The sequence below is a fragment of the Mustelus asterias genome, chromosome 11, assembly GCF_964213995.1.
Source record: "Mustelus asterias chromosome 11, sMusAst1.hap1.1, whole genome shotgun sequence".
In the NCBI taxonomy this organism is placed as follows: Eukaryota; Metazoa; Chordata; class Chondrichthyes; order Carcharhiniformes; family Triakidae; genus Mustelus; species Mustelus asterias.
In genome coordinates, this window is record NC_135811.1 from 42,625,383 (window position 1) to 42,647,945 (window position 22,563).

Consider the following 22,563-nt stretch of genomic DNA (forward strand, 5'->3'; position numbering starts at 1 on the left):
GTGCGAAGAGAAGAAGCAAAAAGGCAGGTATTGGATCTCCAATGCTTTCATCGGAAGGTGCTGTGTGAGGGGGAGGAAATGTGTTGGAGGTGATTAAGGAGTGGACCCAGTTATCACAGAGGAAACAGTCCTTCTACAGTGGTGGTAAAAAAGTGTTTTGGCGGTGGTCTCAGAGTGGAGATGGTGGAAATGGTAGATGAGCTGTTGAAAGCAGAGTTGGCATAAATGGGTCTTTTTTCCGATTGGCAGGCAGTGACTAGTGGGGTTCCATAGGGATCTGTGCTAGGACCCCAAATGTTCATGTTATATATTAATGATTTGGAAATGGAAATGAAATGCATTATCTCCAACTTTGCAGATGATATAAAGTTAGATGGGAGGGTGATCCATGAGGAGGATGCAGAGATGTTTCAGTGTGATTTGGACAAGCTGAGCTGAGTTGCATGTCAGATGCAATATAATGTGGATAAATGTGAGGTTATCCACTTTAGTAGCAATAATAGGAGGGCAGATTATTATTTGAATGGGTGTAAATTGAGAGCGGTCGATACTCAGCAAGACCTTGGTGTCTCCGTGCATCAGTCAGTGAAAGCACGCAGGTACAGCAGGCAGTAAAGAAGGCAAGTAGTATGTTGGCCGTCATTGCAAGAGCATTTGAGTATAGGAATGGAGATGTTTTACCTCAATAGTGTAGGGTGATGGCGAGGCCACACCTGGAGTATTGTGTGCAGTTTTGGTGTCCTTATTTGAGGAAGGATGTCCTTGGTATAAAGGAAGTACAGTGAGGGTTTACCAGGCTGATTCCTGGGATGGCAGGTCTATGAGGAGAGACTAAGTCAATGGGGATTATATTCACTGGCGTTTAGAAGAGTGAGAGGGGATCTCTTAGAAACTTATAAAATTCTAACGGGATTAGACAGGGTAGATTCAGAAAGAATGTTCCCAATGGTGGGGGAGTCCAGAACTCGGGGTCATAGTTTGATGATAAACGATAAACCTTTTAGGACTGAGGTGAGGAGAAAATTCTTCACCCAGAGAGTGGTGAATGTGTGGAATTCACTACCACAGAAAATAGTTTGAGGTCAAAACATTGTGTGATTTCAAGAAGAAATTAAATATAACTCTTGAGGCTAAAGGAATCAAGGGATATGGGGGAAGGCAGGATCAGGATATTGAATTCAATGATCAACCATGATCAAAATGAATGGCGGAGAAGGCTCAAAGGGCTGAATGGTCTACTCTTGCTTCTAGTTTCTGAGTCTGGTGGAATGGAAGGTCAGGACAAGGGTAATGTTGTTGTGTTTCAGGGAGGAAGGGAAGGGAAAGAGCTAAAATTATGGAAATGGAATGGACATGATTAAAGGAGCTGTCAGCCACTAACTCTGTATAAACCCTAACCAGCAACTCTGAATTAACCCTAACCACGACTTCTGCGTTAACCTTAACCAGTAACTCTGAATTAACCCGAACCCTAACCACCCAATACTTCCCTTCTATTCCTCAATTTCTCTGCATCATTTCTGGAGATAGGCTATGGTGACCAAAATCCACAAGGCCACTTGTATCAACATAATATCAATATATTATTAGATATTACCAATATCCACAATATTTCCCACCTCACTTCTTGCAAAGACTGTATTCTATTCTTCCACTTCCTCCATCTCCGGGAAGCGTTTCAGAAATCCCATCCCTTCTATTTCTTTTACAATAAAATCCCCCAATATCATCACTCTAATTCTTGCACATTTATATTTCACTGCAGATTTGCTACTTTATTTCTCTCTCACTACATGGAGGTCTCTATAATATCCCCTAGTAGCATGCTCATGCCTTTCTTCCTTCCTAACTCTAACCAACTGACTCTGTCCTTGCTTTCATAAGAACATCCTCTTTCCAACACTACAATATGTTCCCTAATCAATAAGCCACTCGACCTCCCTTTTTCCCTTTCTTACCTTTTCTGAAAATATTGTATCCTTGAATATTAAATCACTTTTGAGCTGTATTTAAGACATCTTTTCATTACTAACTGTACATCATATTCCCACATGGTTGTAATTCACCAATTCTATTGATTGCACTTTGTCGCATTTGTAAACATGCATTTGAAGCCTGTGCTGGTATTTCTGGTAGTTCTCCTCAGTCTGCTTTTATTTAACATGGGCGGCACGGTAGCACAGTGGTTAGCACTGCTGCTTCACAGCTCCAGGGACCTGGGTTCGAATCCCGGCTCGGGTCACTGTCTGTGTGGAGTTTGCACATTCTCCTCGTGTCTGCATGGGTTTCCTCCGGGTGCTCCGGTTTCCTCCCACAGTCCAAAGATGTGCAGGTTAGGTTGATTGGCCATGTTAAAATTGCCCCTTAGTGTCCTGGGATGCGTAGATTAGAGGGATTAGCAGGTAAAATAGCAGGGAAATGGGGGTAGGGCCTGGGTGGGATTGTGGTCGGTGCAGACTCGATGGGCCGAATGGCCTCTTTCTGTACTGTAGGGTTTCTATGATTCTATGATGGTGCTATTTCATGCTAGCCAACACTTTATTCCTTTTTTTCTGCTGCTACCTGCTGATACCCAACCCATTGGCAATTTAGTTTAAACCCTTTCCAACCAAATCAGTGAACCTCCCTGTGAGGACGTTGATTCCAGTCCTGTTGGTATGCAATCCATCCATGAACAGGTGCCCCCTGTTCGTGAACTGGTCCAATACCACATGATTATGAAGCCCTTGCACCAGGCCTCATTGACTTCCCTATCTTCCTATTTCTGCTTTTGCTAGTATGTGACACCGGGGGTAATCCAATGATTTCTAACTTTGAGGTCGTACATTTTAATCTTCTCCCTGGCTCCTGAAAATCTGATCCTAGGACCTCAATGTCAGTCCATCCTGTGTCATTGGCACTGTCATGGATTGTAACTTCTGGCTCATTCCCCTTCCCTCCTTGATGTCCTTTACACTAGCACCAGGGAGGCAAGATAATGATGGTTATGGAAATGCCTATCTGTCTCACTAACAATTGAACCTCCGATTACAAGTGCAGTTCTACTCCTTGCAGTCCTGTCGTGTGCAATCTCTTGCCCAATGGTGCCATTGAGTGGATTGCAATCCTTTGTTGTCATCACCCCCAGCAGTCTTCAGTGGTGCGAACCTGTTTGAGGGCAAGTTAGGCTAATGAGTGGCACTCTTTCATTTCAGGGAGCCACAAGATTGAAGTCAGACTTGTTCACTAATTATGACCCTTGAATATGATTGAATACATTTAACACAATCCAAATATTTCGTAAGTTACAGGAAATGCTGCATCAGTCATATATTAATAGAGCTGTTATCAACTTCAAATGGTTAAAAGCAAAAGAAATAGTTACGGCTATTACGGTCATTGTTGAGTGCGATTAGCCCTTGCCTTATGTGCATATCACCGTAGGAAAAAAGCTACGTGGATGGAAACCAGTGGAATGTGGCAACTCCGCACGTGGGCAACAGTCAACAAAATATCTTCTGGGCCGCACTCGGAGCCCTGAGGGGCCACATCTGGCTCTCAAGCCATCAGTTTCCAAGTCAGGACAGGGTGTGATTTGGAGAAGAGTTGGGAGGTAGTGATGTTCCCATTCCCCTGCTCTCCTCCTCCTCCTTCTCCTAGGTAGTAAATGTCTTGGGTTTGGGTGCAGCTGTTGGTGAGCTACGGTACTTGCTGCAGTGTAACACATAGATGGTACGCATCGCAGCCCTATCGTAGCAAGTGGTGGAGGGAGTGATTGTTCAAGGTTTCACGGCTGATTTTATTATTCTTAAGTGTACTCACTGTTATGTACATAGATAATTGCTCTGCAGCATAGTACCACAAATGGAAAGTAGTATAAATGGCCAGTTAATTTGTTTTGATGGTCTAGTTGAACACTTAATTTCCCAAAAATATTACACATTCATTTTTCTGAGAAATTTAATACACTAGTTCTTGTTCCTACATCTGAGTGAATCAATCAAGTTTCCAAACAGAAGCTGATTACTTTAATATAAAGTACAATTAAATACAGTGTGTAGAGTTTTAATTATGTAACTATGTAAAATTTTATGTGCTATTGATTGCAACATAATCTCCATTCAGTAGATTTCTGGTCGATAAATCTTGCATTTTATTGTAAGTTCAATTTAGTTGTTTTTATGGTGACACAAAAGAACAATCTTCATTGCAGCCGCTTATTTATCGTTCTGCAGTAACTATGTTCTCTACTGACTTTTTGCAGGATCCTGAGTAACAACAAGATCTCACTGTTGAAGAATGGCTCTTTCTTTGGCTTGCGCTCTCTAGAGAGACTGTGAGTAACTGATCACTATACCATGTTCTGTTCTACTTAATGGGTGCAACATTTTTAAAACTGTAATGATTGATAGGCAATCAAAATGAAGACATTTTAAAAGTTGTTTTTCTTTGTGAGCAATGGAGCATGACTGGCAACCGGCCAACAAATGGTATGGCTGGTGATTGGTGGACAGAAAAATAGGCAGGAAATTGCTGGTAATTTTAAGCAAAATAAACTTCAATTCATGAGGTGAATAGATGTCGTGCACTCGACTGTTTTTCTTTCAGAAGTGAAGCTCTTTTGGTATTTTAACTCTTCAGGGACTAATATTTGTTCTCAATACCATTGCTGTAAGGCAGTGTTGCGTTGTTAAGATAGGAGCAGGAGCAAAGTTTGAAAGCCCCTGAAGGTAGGTGTGGCAAGCACAATACGCAGTTAACACATACCCGTCCAGTTGATACAGATAGCATGCCAACTCTGTGATATCTGCTGATTAACATGATTGCAGTGCACAGCCAATGCTAACCACACAGCATGCCTCAGCATAGGCAAAATTACGAAAGGCTAGAATTCACTTAAATTGACCTGGACTATTAAAGCCAGCCTTGAATAGGGGTAATGCTTTAGGGTTGGGCTAGGTCCTGAAAATGGTTCTATAATTGATCCTGGCCCCAGAAAGATAATGGCCCAACATAGGCCAGAGCAGACTGTTAACATTCTTGACTGAAAGCCTCAGTGGAGGAGGAGGAAAGGGGAGGAGATGTCTTTTCTCTGCAGTCACCCAGGAGGCACACCAGACATGCACTCAGAAGATAGTGGGACCAGACAGTCAACATCACAGTGCCAGGGACCTGGGTTCAATTCTGGCCTTGGGTCACTGACCGTGTAGAGTTTGCGTGTTCTCCTGTGTCTCTGTGGGTTTCCTCTGGGTGCACCGGTTTCTTCCCACACTCCCAATAGATGTGTGGGTTAGATTGATTGGCCATGCTAACTTGCCCCTTAGTAGGGTAGATATGCCAAGTTACGGGGATAAGGCCTGGGTGGGATTGTTGTCAGTGCAGGCTCGATGGGCCGAATGGCCTCCTCCTACACTGTAGGGATCCTGCGTCAAGCCCCATGGCCTTGGAGTGCTGCAAAATGTTTGCCAACCTCACACAAGTGGTCATGGTCAGAGAATTTGTCCCCAAGTGCCATATCCTGCCAGGTGTGTTAGTCACCATAAGCTGCACCGTGCTAATGCTCTCCTGTCCAGCTTCCCACCCTCTGCAAACTTCAGTTCATTCAAAGCTGTGCTTCTTCAATCTTATCTTGTACCAAGTCCCACTTGCCACTGACTGCTATCCTCAATGACCTGCCTGTCAGCTAATGTCTCACACTTAAAATGCATATTCAAATTAAACCCTTCCATAGCCTCATCTTTCTCCACTTGTATTTCCTCTGAGTTCGACAATCTCTCCCAGGTGGCGTGTCTTCAAATCTAGGCACAACACGCCACAAAAATCATATCTCCTTTCTTAAAGATTCTCCTTAAAGTTGACATCTTTGACAAAATGATTTGGTCATCACGCCAGTAGCTGCTTCTTTGGCTCAGCATCCCTTATCTGGGACTGGAACTTTTTTCTCTGGAGCGTAGAAGGCTGAGGGGTGATCTTATAGAGAAAATAATGAGGGGCACAGATCAGCTAGTCAATATCTTTTCACAAAGGTAGGGGAGTCTAAAACTAGAGGGCATAGGTTTAAGGTGAGAGGAGAGAGATACAAACAGGTCCAGAGGGGCAATTTTTTCACACAGAACGTGGTGAGTGTCTGGAACAAGCTGCCAGAGGTAGTAGTAGAGGCGGGTACAATTTTGTCTTTTAAAAAGCATTTAGATAGTTACCTGGATAAGATGGGTATAGAGGGATATGGACCAAATGCGGGCAATTGGGATTAGTTAGGGGTTTTAAAAAAAAGGCAGTATGGACAAGTTGGGCCGAAGGGCCTGTTTCCATGCTGTAAACCTCTATGACTCTATCTTTCCTTCCATCACTGCGCCACATCCTCACATTTGTTTTTAAGCAATATCCCCATGATCTAATACAGTGACTGGGTGTGTGGTTCTTCAGAGTTTATAGAAGGCTCGTCTGACTGAAATCGTTACATTTCTAATTGTTTTAATGACTCCCTGAACACAGCAGAAACAAATCCTCCTCGAACTAATCTCTCAGGATGACAGGCCACCTGCTCCCCTGCCGCTCTCTCAATCATGTTGATGGAAAAGAGCTATCTAAGACAGACAGCCCAGATTAAAGCTAAGATCCAGTCATCTCCTTCAATAGCCCAAACACCTTGAGGTTGCCTCCCACGGCCATCTCGAGCACTCTCAGCAGAAATTCAGCAGCTTCCTACTTGCCGAGCTGTAGCTGTTAAGGGACCATCTCATGGGAACATTAATTTGGATAAGCAAATACGAAAGACAGGCAGTAGAGTTTTCTACAAAGGTAGCGTTTAGTTACTTCCATTCCATGTAAGTATTTGTGAAATGAAGAATGCTTAAGTTTGATGGAGTAGAAAACATTATTTTAGAATACTTCTGGTCACAATTTGCAGACTGAAGCAAGAACAATGTTCATAAAGTTATCCCGACTGAAGGCATTCAGATGGTGGGTGTGAGGACAGGATGGCTGGTGCATTGGGATGGATTCTTCAAGAGGCTCTTCTCAGTGATTAGCTACCTAAGAGCTCTGGCTGAGCCTTATCTTCCTTTGGAGGCCCTACCACTTCATCCCCTGCTTCTGTCCCTATTCCTGTTCTTCCTCCCCTAGCGACTTCAAGGCTTCCCCCTTTGTAGTATGAAGCTGTGCAGCCAGCAACAGATAACCACAAAGGATGAAGCTTGTCAGTAGTGAGCGATGCCTTCAGAGCTTTTATTTTAAGAGCCCAATTGTCTTTTCTTTTGGGACTCTGGTTGTGGTGTGGCTCTCATTGCAGAAATGTTTCACACTATGAGGCTGTTGTTAAGAAGATACTCCCTCTCCCCAAGCACCTAGTCTCTGTTCTGACAGTCTGTAGAAGAGAGGCAGTATTCATGAAAGGCGCAGTATGAGAGCATCATGACTATTGCCAAGTAAGCAAACACAGAGCTTCATTATTTTATGCCTTCGGTGACAGCAGTTGAAGATTCAACAAACGGAAGCCTTTCCTATTATAGAAAATTCCTGGTTCATTGCAAGGAGCATGCAGGGATACATAGCTGCAGCCCATTACCACATATCCCAGTGGAAAATCAACAATTCTGGAAAACCCCAAATCTAGGCAGCACAGTGGTTAGCACTACTGTCTCACAGATCCAGGGACCTGGGTCTGATTCCCGACTTGGGTCACTGTCTGTGTAGAGTTTGCACGTTCTCCCCTGTCTTCGTGGGTTTCCTCCGGGTGCTCCGGTTTCCTCCCACAGTCCGAAAGGCGTGCTGGTTAGGTGCATTGGCCTTGCTAAATTCTCCCTGAGTGTGGCGACTAGGGGATTTTCACAGTAACTTCATTGCAGTGTTAATGTAAGCCTATTTGTGACACTGATAAATAAACTTTTTTTCTGCTGCCTGCCGGCTTTTATAGGGACGGTGATGGAATCCTGCACTGATCTTCTGCCAAATTGAAATGTGGACAGCAAAATTTCTAATGTTATTCATATCCACAGATGGAGTCTGGAATGATTTAGAGCTACAATTACCTTCACCATTGTAGGAAATGTTGCGCTTTGTCCTGGTTCTGGGTTCCAGTTCTTGTACAACATATGATACAGCTCAGTGACTGCTTCCTTGTGAAGCACAGCCATTCAACACACTACTCGTTTACCAGGTTCAAGCATGACGGTCCCTTCCAGAAGATCTGCGTCTTGTAACACATCTCTTAATGGACCCCTGAGCTTTCTCCCTTCGTGCAACATCTCTCCCTTCGTGCTGCTTCCCTTGCTGCCGTTGTCCTTCTCACTTGGTAGTCTCAGAGGTCACTTGAACAGCGTGTACACATTACATGGTTGTTGTTGAAGCCAATGCAGAAAAAAAAAACCTAATGGAACTAACAAAGTCAAACACCAGCCAAGATGCCCTTGCAGCCCATAAAAGCCTAACCGGAAACTTATCTTAGCGGAGTTGAGGAAGCCTTTGAATCATTACTTTTCCTCACTATTCTGTGGACAGGGTGAGCATTGGACTGTTTCAGATCCCAATTTCTTTAGGAATCTGATTCAGGCATGGGACAATAATTAGCATACTTTAATAGCAAATGTTTGTTTTGGGTGGCTGCCAGGAAGCTGAAAGGACCATTGAGCTGATGTGGCTTTGGATGTACTACCAGTGGCACTCCGGTGTGGAACATTGCACTGTCAAGTTGGTTTTCTTCCTATTTTTACATTGAAAACAGCAAAACAGGATAAAGTTGCCCCACCTATTTCATTATATGTAATAAAGTTTAAGGTTATCTGAGTATAAATATGCAAAGGACACGTAGGATATTTTAGGGGAGTTGGTGGTGCAGTGATATTGACGCCGGACTAGTAACTTGGGGACCCAGTGTAATGCGCCGGGGACCTGGGTTCAAATCCCACCATAGCAGATGGTGGAATTTAAATTCAATAAAACATCTGGAATTAAAAATCCATGAAACCATTGTCGATTATCCTTCATTATTGTCCTTTAGGAAGGAAGCCCGACGTCCTTACCTGGTCTGGCCTATTTGTGACTTTTAAATGGCCTAGCAAGCCATTCCATTGTATCCAGCCACCACAAAAAAAAGGATGAAAACTAGATGGAGCACCTAGCATGGACCCTACTACTACAAAGGCTCACCACCATCTTCTTGAGGGGAAGTAGGGATAGGCAATTAATGCTGGCCTAACCAGTGATGCTCACATCCCAGAAATGAATATTAAAAACAAAATTTTATAAAATCAATTCCATTAATTGAAGGGGAATGATTTTATATGCCGCTTTATATGAAGAGTATTTAACGGGCGGCACGGTAGCACAGTGGTTAGCACTGCTGCTTCACAGCTCCAGGGACCTGGGTTCAATTCCCAGCTTGGGTCACTGTCTGTGTGGAGTTTGTACATTCTCCTCGTGTCTGCGTGGGTTTCCTCCAGGTGCTCCGGTTTCCTCCCACAGTCCAAAGATGTGCGGGTTAGGTTGATTGGCCATGCTAAAATTGCCCCTTAGAGTCCTGAGATGTGTAGGTTACAGGGATTAATGGGTAAAATATGTAGGAATATGGGGATAGGGCCTGGGTGGGATTGTGGTCGGTGCAGACTCGATGGGCCGAAGGGCCTCTTTCTGCACTGTAGGGTATCTATCTAATCTTAATAGCATTACTTACCAATAGCTCTTAAGAAAAGCACCTCATGTAAATAAGTAAGCACAGATTGCTCTACTTAAGGGATATTTAGGAGCTTTAGTCTGCTTTCTGGTAGTCCACTACTAGTGAGAAAAGCCTTTTGTCTGTCAGTCTCATGGTGGACCAGTTATTTAAGTTTGAAGATCTATGGTATGTTTGAGTCCTGTATTGGGTGATGGAGATTGGACTGTAGCTTCCCTTTACATATACTTACATTTTCACTCCAAACCTGTTTTCTAATCCGTATACTGACCACCAGCACCAGAATTCCAAACCATGATTTTAGTTGGTTGAAGCAATAGTTTCTTGTTCTCAGTGTGCACACTGAAATACTCTTCTTTAATCTTCCAGAATGCCCTTGATTCTGGACAGGTTCTTGGTGCTTGAGAAACTACAAGTATAACAAACATAATACTTGAGAAAAGAGAAAGGCCAAAAGTGAAAAACTATCCCTGGGTGGGATTGTTGTTGGTGCAAGCTCAATGGGCCGAATGGCCTCCATCTGCACTGTCGGGATTCTATAAAATGCACAATAGTTGGCACTGCTGCATCACAGTGCCAGGGAGCTGGGTTCAATTTGGGATTCTATGATTCTGTAGGTGCATTAGCTTAACATCTGTCATGGGAAAATGCTAGAATCCATTCTTAAGGAGGAAGTGGCAAGGCATTTAGAAAATCGTAATGCAATCAGGCACAGTTATTCTGATTTTGTGAAAGGGAGGTTGTATTTGTCGCAAGTGAATGTTCTTTGTAGGATGTAACAAGCAGGATGGATAAAGGGGAATCATGGTTGTAGTATATTTGAATCTCAAAGACATTTGATATGATCTAACATGGAGTTACTGCACAAGATGCCAGCTCATGATATTGGGGATGATGTATTATCCTGGATAGAGAATTGGTGGCTAACAAACAGGAATCAGAGAGTCGGGATAAATGCAAAATTTTCAACCTGGCAAACTATAATGAGTGGAATGCCAGGAATCTGCTGCGGCCTCAAACTATTCACAGCCTATATTAATTGACTGTATTGCAGCCAACATTTCTGTTCGTACAAAGATAAATAGGAAAATAAGTTGTGAGGAGAATAGAAAGAGTCTGCAAAGGGATATAGATAGGTTAAATGAGTGGCAAATGTTTGATAGGTGGAGTGTAATGTTGGAAAATGTAAGATTGTTCACTTTGGTAGGAAGAATAGAAATGCAGAATATTATTCAAATAGTGTGTGATTACAGAATGCTGCGGTACAAAGGGATTTGAATGTCCTTGTTTTTGAATCGCAAAAGGTTAGCGTGGAAGTACAAAAAGCAAATGGAACATTGGTCTTTATTGCAAGGGGGATGGAGTATAAAAGCCTTGCTATAATTGTACAGGATATTGGAGAAGTTGCACCTAAAGTACTGTACAGTTTTGGTCTCCTTAGTTTAGGAAGGATATGCTTGCATTGCATACACAATAAATGGGAGGATACAAACGAGTGAACTGAGTGAGGGAGCTTGGAGTGAATGTCCACAGATCCCTGCAGGCAGCAGGACAGGTCAATAATGTCATTCAGAAAGCATGTGGAATCTTTCCATTTATTAGTTAAAGCATAGAATATAAGAGAAGGGAGGTTATGCTGGAACAATGTAAAACATTAAGCCAGTACTATGTGCAGTTCTGATCATCTCATTACAGAAAGGCTGTAATTGCGTTGGAGAGGGTATGGAGGAGATTTACGAGGACGTTGCCAGGTCTGGAAAATTGCATTATTAAGAAAAGAATGAATAGGCTGGGATTGCTGTCCCTAGCGCACAGGAGGCTGAGGGGGATTTGATTGAGATATACAACATTGGGAAGAGCCTGGATATAGTGGATGGGAAGGGCCTACTTACTTTAGCAGAGAGGTCAGTGACAAGGGGGCATAGATTTAAAATGATTAGCGGAAGGGTTAGCGGGGAGATGCGGAAAAGGTTTTTCACCCAGAGGGTAGTGGGGGCCTAGAACTCATTGCGTGAAAGGATAGTAAAGGCAGAAACACTCAACTCATTTGAAAGATGTGTGGATATGCACCTCAAGTGCCGGAACCTGCAGAGTTACAAACCAAATGCTGGAAAGTGGGATTAGGCTGGGTGACTTGCTTCTCAGCCATCACAGACGAGATGGGCTGAGTGGCCTCTTTCTGTGCCGTAAACTAATTCTCTGGAAGCAGTTCAGAGAAGGTTCAGAAACCTGACTCCTTGGGTAAAGGGGTTGCCTTATGAGGAAAGGTTAACTGGGTGGGGATATACTCATTGAAGTTTAGAAATACGAGAGGTGATCTTATTGAAGCATAGGATTCTGAGGTGTCTTGACAAGACAGATGCTGAGAGGATGTTTCCCCTTGTGGGGAAATCTAGAACTTGGGGGCACAGTTTAAAAATGAGGGGTCTCCCATTTGAAAATGGAGGTGAGCAGGACCTTCTCCTCAGAGAGTCATTAGTCTTTAGAATTTTCTTCGCCAGGGAGCAGTGGGCACTGGGACATTGAATATATTCAAGGCGGAGTTGGATAGATTTTTGATCTATCAGGCAGTCAAGGGTTATGGTGCAGGAAAGTGGAGTTAAGGTCATAATCAGATTGGCTATGATACTGAATGGTGGAGCAGACTTGAGGGGGCAAATGGGCACTCCTGCTGCTTTTTCTTATGATCTAACAGTTCATTTTCTAAAAAATGAAAAAGCACAATTAAGTTAACCTACATTTTCTCATAACAGATTTGTGAAGGACAGGAATGTAAATGTAACTTTGTAACATCTGGCAGTTGGTTACAAGCTGAAGAAAATGGTACTCAAAAAGCAGGGATCTATTCTCCCTCTTGCTGCAGCGTTCCAAGTCCACATTTAGTCGATCATTTATAGAACTAATTGCTTACAGATTGAAAGAAATGAAAGTGCCTAATTAGGGAGGAAAGAGCAAGTCAGTGACATTTTTCATCGTTAAATTCCCTCTCTGTCTGTTATTGTGTCTGCACAATTAATATTTATTGGAATATTACTATTTTCCATATTTGAATCCTCTCGGGATGTTTTATCAGAGGGTTTCATGTCAAGCTAAAGATTTCTTTGGTTGCTCCATATCAACACACTTATTGATTTGCAGTAGTTACGCTATGCTGCCTTTTCTTTTCAAATATAACCTTGTTTAAAATCCATCCCATTGTTGAAAGTGTTTGGTAGATATTCTCATAACTGAATTGGTTTATAGATTTTTTTCTCTGTTTTAGTAATTACAAAATCTGGTTGCCATTGGCAAAAGCATTAGCTCAGGAGAGACAGAGAAGGGAGGAGTGTATCAACACTTTAAAAACACCTTGGGGAAAGATGTAAGCAGAAAACCTATATAAATGCAAAGGTCACACACACCGAATGAATAATTCTTTTGCATGACCCTGTGTTTGAACATCTTGTAGAATTCAGGTATATTAGATTTAATGAATGGAGAGGGGCTTTATTATACTGTTATACAGTCTGCTATGCACCATTGCAACTATGGTAGACTATTAAACTGAGTTGACTGTTGCATTTGTCACAATTAGTCAAAAGCTGTGTGAATAGATTTGGTCTGTCACAGCGACTGAAAGGTTTGATTGTGCCGGCGCAGTTTTAAAAAAAAAAATTTCTTTATTGAGCTTTTTAATGCACAACTGTATCCTGAAATCTGAGTTTTCTCCAGGGATCGTCTGCAGGGTTTTAAATTGATGCTCGGGCAATTGTTTACTCAAGTGGAGTATGCTATGTATCCTGCCATGGGACTCCAAGTAAATTGGACCGTGGCAGGAGGGCAAGAAATTGTTGGAAAAACTTCATGGTTTCCAAAGTCAGACTCGTGGACATGTGCCCCAACCCAGAACATGTAAGGAAAGGTGATTTTATTTTAAAATGTCAATGTGTTTCATTTTAAAGTGTAAGAAAAGCATTATATTCTGTGTGTCACTTTCAAAAATTCTGAATAGATTTTGAAAGTAAAATGTTGATTTGTTTAAATTTGTGTAATTATTTAGAAACTAAAATTGCTTGCTTAATCCTAACTATTTTAACTTTAGTAGTTCCACTGAAGGCATACATTACTTTTTTGACAAAGTGTCTTCACAATACAGAGGAGGTTTACCAGATTGATACCCGGAATGGGTGGGTTATCCTATGGGGATAGGTTGGAAAGGCTGGGCTTGTTTCTACTAGAGTTTAGAAGTGAGGAGTGACTTGATTGATGTATCTAAGTTCCCAAATGGTATTGACAAAGTGAACATTTGATGCACGTTATCATACACGAGGCTAGATGCTCGGGAAATAAAGGCTTTTATTTACTGTAATGAAGCAGCCAATAATTATATACACGATCCCAGACTGAGGGGTCCCAGCCAGAGCAGGGACCTTTATACCTCTCCCAGGAGGCGGAGCCCGACTGGGATGTACCACAACACTACAATACAAAGGTGTAACAACCCCACCCTAACCCCAACAGCAACAAGTAGCACAACCCATCCCTAACCCAAAAGTAACATATGTACATCCTTGTAGTACTGGCCAGACCCTGGCTCAGTACTATCCAGTGGGAACCAACGATGGTTCACCACAACATTGAAAGGATGTTTCCACTTGGGGGCGAGTCCAGAACTAAGGGGCACTGTTTTAAAATTAGAGGTTGCCCTTATAGGACAAAGAACAGTACAGCACAGGAACAGGCCCTTCGGTCCTCCAAGCCTGCACCGCTCATGTGCCCGCTAGACCATTCTTTTGTATCCCTCCATTCCCAGTCTGTTCATGTGGCTATCTCTGTTATAGGACAGAGATGAGGAGAATTCTTTTCTGAAGGTTGTGTGACTTTGGAACTCGCTGCCTTAGAAGGCGGTGGAAGCGGGATCACTGAATGTTTTTAAGGCGGAGGTGGGTCGATTGTTGTTTGGCAATGGATTCAAAAATTATCGAGGGTTATCAACACAAACAGATCAGCCATGATCTGATTGAATGATGGAGCATGCTTGAGGGGCCAAATGGCCTCCTTATGTTTATACATGCAACTTGTACTTATATAGTTCATTTCTTCAATTTTATTTTCATTTAAGGGATGTGGGCTTTGCTGGCTAGGCCAGCATTTATTGCCTTGGAGAAAGTGGTGGTGAGCTGTCATCTTGAACTGCTGCAGTCCCTGTGGGTACACCCACAGTGCCATTTGGGAGGGGGTTCCAGAATTTTGACTCCGCGACAGTGAAGGAATGGAAATGTATCTCCAAGCCAGTATGTAATTTAATGTAATGAAATATCCCATAGCTGTCCACAGAGCTTTAGAAAACAAACTATGATACTGATCACATAAGAAGATATTTGGCCAGTGACCAAAAGCTTGATCAAAGAGGTAAATTATAAACGAGTGTCTTAAAAGAGGAAAGTCTGGTAGGGAGGTGGAGAGGGGTAGGGAGGCAATTCCAGAGCTCCGGGCCCAGGTCTCACAAAGCACTGCCAACAGGGCGGAGCAATTAAAATCAGGGATGCTGAAGAGAAGTTCAGATATCTCCAGGGTTCTGTGGCTGGAGGAGATTACAAAGATCGGGATGGCTAAGGTCAAGGAGCAATTGAATACAAAGATGAGAATTTTAAATATTAAGGCTTATCTCGTATGTGATCAGAGGCGTGATGGTTGAATGGTGTTTAGTGCGAGTTACAATATGGGGAGCAGAATTTTGGACAATCAACAGTTGGTGAAGCAGAGAACATGGGAGGCTAGCCAGAATTGTATCAGAATGATCAAATCTTGAGTTAACAAAAGCATGAATGAAGCTTTTAGCAGCTGAGTTGAGGGATGGAGTTGGGCGATGTTATGGAGGTAGAACGTTTTAGTGAAGGCGTGGCTTTTCTGTTGGAAGTTTATCTCGTGGTCAAAAGTGGCACCAAAGTGGTGAACATTCTGGCTCGGTCTCGCACCAGTTTCCCTGGAGACGGAGGTTAGGGAGCAGATTTTGTGGTGGGATCCAAGGACAAGGCTTCAGTTTTTCTGATATTTAATTAGAGGAAAGTTCAGTTCAGTCAGTGCTGGGCATTAAACAATCAGTCTGATTACTTGGAGACGATGGAAATGGTGGTGGAGGCAGAGCTGGATGTCATCAATATACACAAGGAAACAAATGTGTTTTCAGATGATATTGTTGAGGAACAGCGTGTAGATGAGAAATAGGAAGGGGCTAAGGAAAGGCTCTTGGAAATATCAGAGGTAATAGTGTGGGAGCAAGAAGAGAAGCCACTACAAGTGATATGCTGGCTATGATTATAGATAGCTACCAGGAGAAATAGGAGCAGTAGTAGGTAATTCAGCACTTCGAGCCTGTTCTGCCATTCAATACGATCTTGGCTGATCTCCTATCCACTCCCTATAACCCTTCATCCTGGTGCCAATTAAAAACCTATCTGTCTATCTCAAATTTGTTTCATGTTCTGGCATCCACAGCACTCTGGGGTAGAGAATTCCACAGATTCTCAATACTTTGAGTCAAACAATTGCTCCTCTTTTCTGTTTTAAATCTGCCTCCACTTAGCCTAAACCTATGGCCTCTTGTTCTAGAATAGTGTCGGCAAGATCAGGGAGGTGAAAAACCAGGCGCAAGTCTGATTTTTCATCTCCCGTCCGATCTTACCATCTCGCCTCGCCGAAAGTTGGGGGGGACGAGGTCGTAAGATTACGGCCATGGAATGTTGAAGCTGTGGAAGAGAAGGACACACAGCTTGCTTTTTATGAATGAAAATAAGAAGCAAGACCAAACCAAGACAGCATTTAAATAAAAGAATTGTCTATGCTGTACAACAGGGTCGAAAAGAGTGAAGAGACTCGCAGTCAGGGAGGACTTCATTATGTGCGCCAGCTATTGCTGGTGCTACACACACAGACTGGGTCACTCCACTGCTGGATGGACAGCCAGTAAGGATGGAAATTGACACTGGGGCAGCATTCGCGCTGGTGCCAGAGACTACCTACAATGGGAAACTCAAAACATTCCTTTAAAGCCATCAAGGGTAGTGCTTCAGATGTACACAGGTGAAATGGTTACCCTTAAGGGCCGCGTCAAAGTTACTGTGCAACTCGATGGATAAGCAGCAGATTTGCTGCTACAGATAGCGAAGGGAAACTATCCAGTGTTGACGGGTCGTACATGGCTGGAGAAAATTGACTGAATTGGGCTGAAGATGATTACCAATGGGGAATCAGGCCTCACAAAAAAATTTGAAAAAAGCATACTGTTGTTTCCAATGGAGGACATTACAGTTAAACTGAAAATTTAAAGATGGAAGCCAAGTGAAAAGCTTGAAGGCAAGATCTGTACTATTTGCTATCAGGCTAAAGGTAGAGACTGTTTGGAGCAACTGGCGCAGTCTTGAGTTCTGGAAGCTAGCATCAATGAATGGGCAATGCCTCTTGTTCCAGTCTTCAAGAAGGATGGATCTGTAAGGATTTGCGGAGACTTTGAGATCACCATAAATCCACCGATATGTGCTGAACAGTTCCCATTACCTCACATTGATGACCTGTTTGCAGGAGGCCAAAATTTCAGCAAAATTGAACAGAGCCAGGCCGACATGCAGGTGAATGTGGACAAAAAGTCACCAGAACTGACAATCGTGACACACAAAAGGCTTGTTCTGGTACCCGAGATTGCCATTTAGCTCCTGCTTTGTTTCAAAGGGCAATGGACCTAATCCTGAGTGAACTGGGCAGAGTCCAGTGCTATCTAGACGACATCATAGCCACTGGAAAAGATCAAGAGGAACACCTTTGAATCTTGGATGCCACTCTCCAGAGATTGGAAGACTGTGGACTGAGAGTCTGTAAGCACAAGTGAGCATTTTTCCAATCCTCTGCTGAGTATTTGGGACATGTGATTGATTCCACTTGCCTTCACAAATCTCCTTCCAAAGTTAACGCCATTACAGAGGCACCTGAACCTCAGAAGATTAACTAGTTATGTTCCTTCCCCCACGTAAGATCAAAGTCCCAATATCTATGCTTACCTTTCAGTCTGGGGCCCTTCGCTTCTTGAGGACTGCCTCAAGAGCAGTGGCCACCGCACACACCTGGCATGGCTGGGACTATAAAGCTGCCAAATAATCCGATTGGCTGTCAGTTTTCTAAGTCAGGATTCCCTCTCAGATGGGGGTAGAAGTCTCGCCCTGTGCCACCGTAAGGCTGTTCCTAGTGAAGAATGGCTATGGGGTAGCCAGATGTCTAGTGGGCAGGCTGATGAGCGACTTTTTAATTGGAGGAAGGTGGGTAATATGGTGATCCATAAAACCCAGCCCTTAATAAAATATAAAAATGTTTGCAACAGGATTAGAATGACAAAACAGTAAGTGGAGGTGATCTGGAAGCATGCATTACAAATGCAAGAATCTTTTGTCTCAATTCTATATATTTTGAAAATGAGCTTTCTTTGCTTAAATTTTAAAATATACCTTAGGTAACTGTGGTGAACCATAGTTGGTTACCACTATGAGTGCTGAGCCATGGATGGTCAGCACTATGGGTGTTTGTAGATATGTTACTGTTGTCACTGTTGGGGTTAGGGTTGGGCTGTTCTACCTGTTGATATTGTTCTGTGGTACACTCCAGTTGGATCCGCCTACCTGGGGAAATATAAAGGTCACTGCACTGCCTGGTGACCCTTTAGTCTGGGATTGTATTGTATATAGTGTGCTCCATTCTTGTTAGTAATAAAAGCCTTTATTTCCCGGGTACAATCTAGCCTCCCGAGTGATTTAATCGCGCATCAATTTTATTACTAACAAAATTTTGAAAAAAAAACTATGGAGCAACAATGTTGAAACCCGAGCGGCTTACTTTAGATCCACGTGCGGCAGGAGCGTCGAACACTTTCGAACATTGGTTAAAGTGTTTTCAAGACTACATCGATGCCTCAACAGCCATTCAAAACGATGCCGATAGACTGCGGGTCCTCCACGCGAGGGTAAGCGACACCGTATACTTGTCAATCCGCGATGCCCAAGACTACATAGGGGCCATCGAACTACTTAAGAAAGGGTACAACAAACCGCCAAACGAGATCCATGCTCGACACCTTCGAGCCACTCGACGGCGGCAGCCCAGCGAAACGACAGAACAGTGCCTGTGTGAACTTCAGCAGCTAGCCAGAGCCTGCAACTGCAAGCCAGTGTCGGCGGCCCAGTATACGAACGACTTGATCTGAGATGCGTTTGTGGCGGGAATCGGCTCGTCGTATATTCGCCTTCGGCTGCTAGAGCAAGGTAACCTAGAGTTCGCTAAGACAGTAGAATTGGCTGACACTATGGAAACGGCCTCCAGAAGTCTAGGAACGTACCCCACCGACCACGTAGGAACATGGTGGCAAGTACAGCCACCGACTCAACTTTATTCAGCGGCTCCGAAAAACTGCGCGATTGTGTTTCCAACCTCGGACCTGACGACGGTGGCAGCTCCAGGAGGCCCGCGGTGTTACTTCTGTGGATTGGTGAAACACCCTCGGCAGCGATGTCCAGCTAGAACGGTATTGTGCTCCGTGTGTGGAAAGAAAGGGCATTATGCCAAAGTCTGCAGGACCAAACCACCCTACAAACATAGCAGCGCGGCGTGTGATTCTCCAGAACCTGTCTCCTTGTCTCCACGTGCGATTCCAGAGCGCCGCCATTCCTGACGATGGAGACGCAAGACACGTGCGACCTGCAGGGGCCGCCACGTTTAGCACCACTGACCACGTGCGATCCATGGGCGCAGCCATTTTGGTCGGCACCGACCGCAGACGACCAGCAGGGGTCATCATCATCAACCATCTCAGCTGCCTGCAGTTGCACCCAAGATGCCACGGTGGCGTCAATCATCCTGGACCAGGCCAAGCCTCACAGACTCGACAAGCCCATGATGGGCATAGAGGTAAATGGACGCCAAATTCATTGTTTGTTTGACAGCGGGAGCACGGAGAGCTTCATTCACCCTGACACCGTGAAACGGTGCGGTCTCCGAGTACGGACTGTCAGACAGACAATTTCGATGGTGTCGAGGTCCAGGTCTGTTACCGTGCTAGGGAGCTGCGTGGTCAACCTAACGGTGCGGGGCACAGTTTACGAGAACTTCAGGCTCCTTGTGTTACCGCACCTTTGCGCTCCGATACTCCTGGGACTAGACTTTATGGTCCACCTGAGGAGTGTAACCCTGCAGTACGATGGGCCACTCCCTCCACTTTCAGTGGGAGCACAGCAGCCTCCAAATTGCCCAGCGCGCTCCACGTGTAGCCTCTCGACACTCGGAATCACCCCACCATCTTTATTCGAGAATCTCGTGCCAGGCTGCAAGCCCATTGCAACCAAGAGCAGGCGTTACAGTGCTGAGGTTCGGATCTTTATTCGATCTGAAGTTCAGCGGCTCCTCAGGGAAGGGATCATTCAACCTAGCTCTAGTCCATGGAGAGCGCAAGTCGTGGTGGTTAAAACTGGAAACAAACCCCGGATGGTCATAGACTATAGTCAGACCATTAATAGATATACGCAGCTGGATGCGAATCCTCTCCCGCGCATATCTGACATGGTCAACCAGATTGCGCAGTACCGGGTGTTCTCCACCATTAACTTGAAGTCAGCTTACCACCAGCTCCCCATTCGCCCAGAGGACCGAAAATACACAGCCTTTGAGGCGGATGGTCGTCTTTATCACTTTTTAAGGGTTCCCTTTGGCGTCACGAATGGGGTCTTGGTCTTCCAGCGTGCAATGGACCGAATGGTGGACCAGAACGGGCTGCGGGCTACCTTCCCGTACCTGGATAACGTCACTATCTGCGGCCATGACCAGCAGGACCACGATGCCAATCTCCTTAGATTTTTACGCACTGCGTCTCGCCTGAATCTGACCTACAACAGGGAGAAGTGCGTATTTCGCAAGCGCCGCCTAGCAATTCTTGGATACGTGGTGGAAAACGGGGTCCTTGGCCCTGATCCAGACCGTATGCGTCCCCTCCTTGAACTTCCCCTGCCCACTAGCATCAAAGCACTGAGAAGATGCTTAGGCTTCTTTTCATACTATGCACAGTGGGTTCCCAATTATGCGGACAAAGCCCGTCCGCTCATCAAGTCTACCTCCTTTCCCCTAGCAACAGAGGCTCGCTTAGCCTTTGAAGGGATAAAAGCCGACATCGCGAAAGCCACGATGCACGCTGTTGATGAGTCCATCCCCTTTCAGGTGGAGAGTGATGCATCTGATTTTGCCCTGGGCGCCACACTTAACCAGGCGGGCAGGCCCGTCGCCTTTTTCTCTCGCACCATCCAGGGCCCTGAAATTCGGCACTCTGCGGTGGAAAAAGAGGCCCAGGCCATTGTGGAGGCCGTTCGGTATTGGCGCCATTACTTGGCGGGAAAACGATTCACCCTGCTCACGGACCAGCGGTCCGTGGTGTTCATGTTCAACAACACGTTACGGGGTAAGATCAAAAATGATAAAATCTTGAGGTGGAGAATCGAACTCTCCACCTACAACTATGATATCATGTACTGTCCAGGGAAGCTCAATGAGCCCTCAGACGCCCTGTCGCGTGGAACATGTGCAAGTGTGCAGGAGAATCGATTACAGGCCCTCCACAATGATCTCTGCCATCCGAGGGTCACTCGGCTCTTCCATTTCGTAAAGGCCCGGTATCTACCCTACTCAGTGGAGGATGTCAGGTCCATAACCCGAAGCTGCCAGATATGTGCTGAATGCAAACCGCACTTCTACCGACCTGACAGGGCACACCTCATTAAGGCCACTCGCCCTTTTGAAAGACTGAGTGTGGACTTCAAGGGCCCCCTTCCTTCGACAGATCGGAACGTGTACTTCCTCAATGTGATTGACGAGTACTCACGATTCCCTTTTGTCATTCCCTGTTCTGATACGACCGCTGCCACGGTTATCAAAGCATTACGGGATCTTTTCACCCTGTTCGGTTACCCCAGCTATATCCACAGTGATAGGGGCTCATCATTCATGAGTGACGACATGAGGCAATACCTGCTCTCAAAAGGGATTGCCTCAAGTAGAACTACGAGTTACAACCCTCGGGGTAACGGACAGGTTGAACGAGAGAATGCTACAGTCTGGAAGGCTGTCTTACTGGCGTTGAGGTCTAAAGGTCTTCCAGTCTCCCGTTGGCAAGAGGTACTCTCTGATGCGCTCCATTCCATCCGCTCACTCCTGTGTACGGCAACCAACGCTACTCCACATGAGAGGATGTTTTCCTTCCCTAGGAAGTCTTCCTCTGGGACCTCATTACCGTCTTGGTTGACGTACTCAGGACCTGTCCTCCTGCGGCGGCATGTTAGGACCCGCAAGTCCGACCCTTTGGTTGAACAGGTCCATCTCCTTCACGCCAACCCTCAATATGCCTATGTGGCATATCCTGACGGGCGAGAGGACACGGTCTCTATTAGAGATCTGGCGCCTGCAGGGGACTTGGAAACCCCAGTCACTCCCACACCCCTAGTTAGGGACCCCCTGACCCTTATCTCCCCTCCTGACACGGCGCGGGCAGTATCGGGACCACCACTTAATCCTCTTACTCCCGTGTACAGCTTGCCTGAGTCCAGGAGATTGTCGCCATCTCAAGGCGTGCTCGAGTCCAGCAGATTGTCGCCACCTCGTGGTCCACCTGTCCGTGAGGAACTGGAGGAGTCACTGGACACAGTCACTGGACACCGCCTTGGAGAGAAGGTCACCACGGTTACCAGAACCGGCGTTGCCGCCAGTGTTGAGGAGGTCGCAGAGACGGTGCGGTCCTCCAATACGACTGAACTTGTGAATATATGAACAGTTGTTCTGTTTTTTTTGCCTCGCCGGCCTTTGTTTTTAAAGGAGGGGTGAATGTGGTGAACCATAGTTGGTTACCACTATGAGTG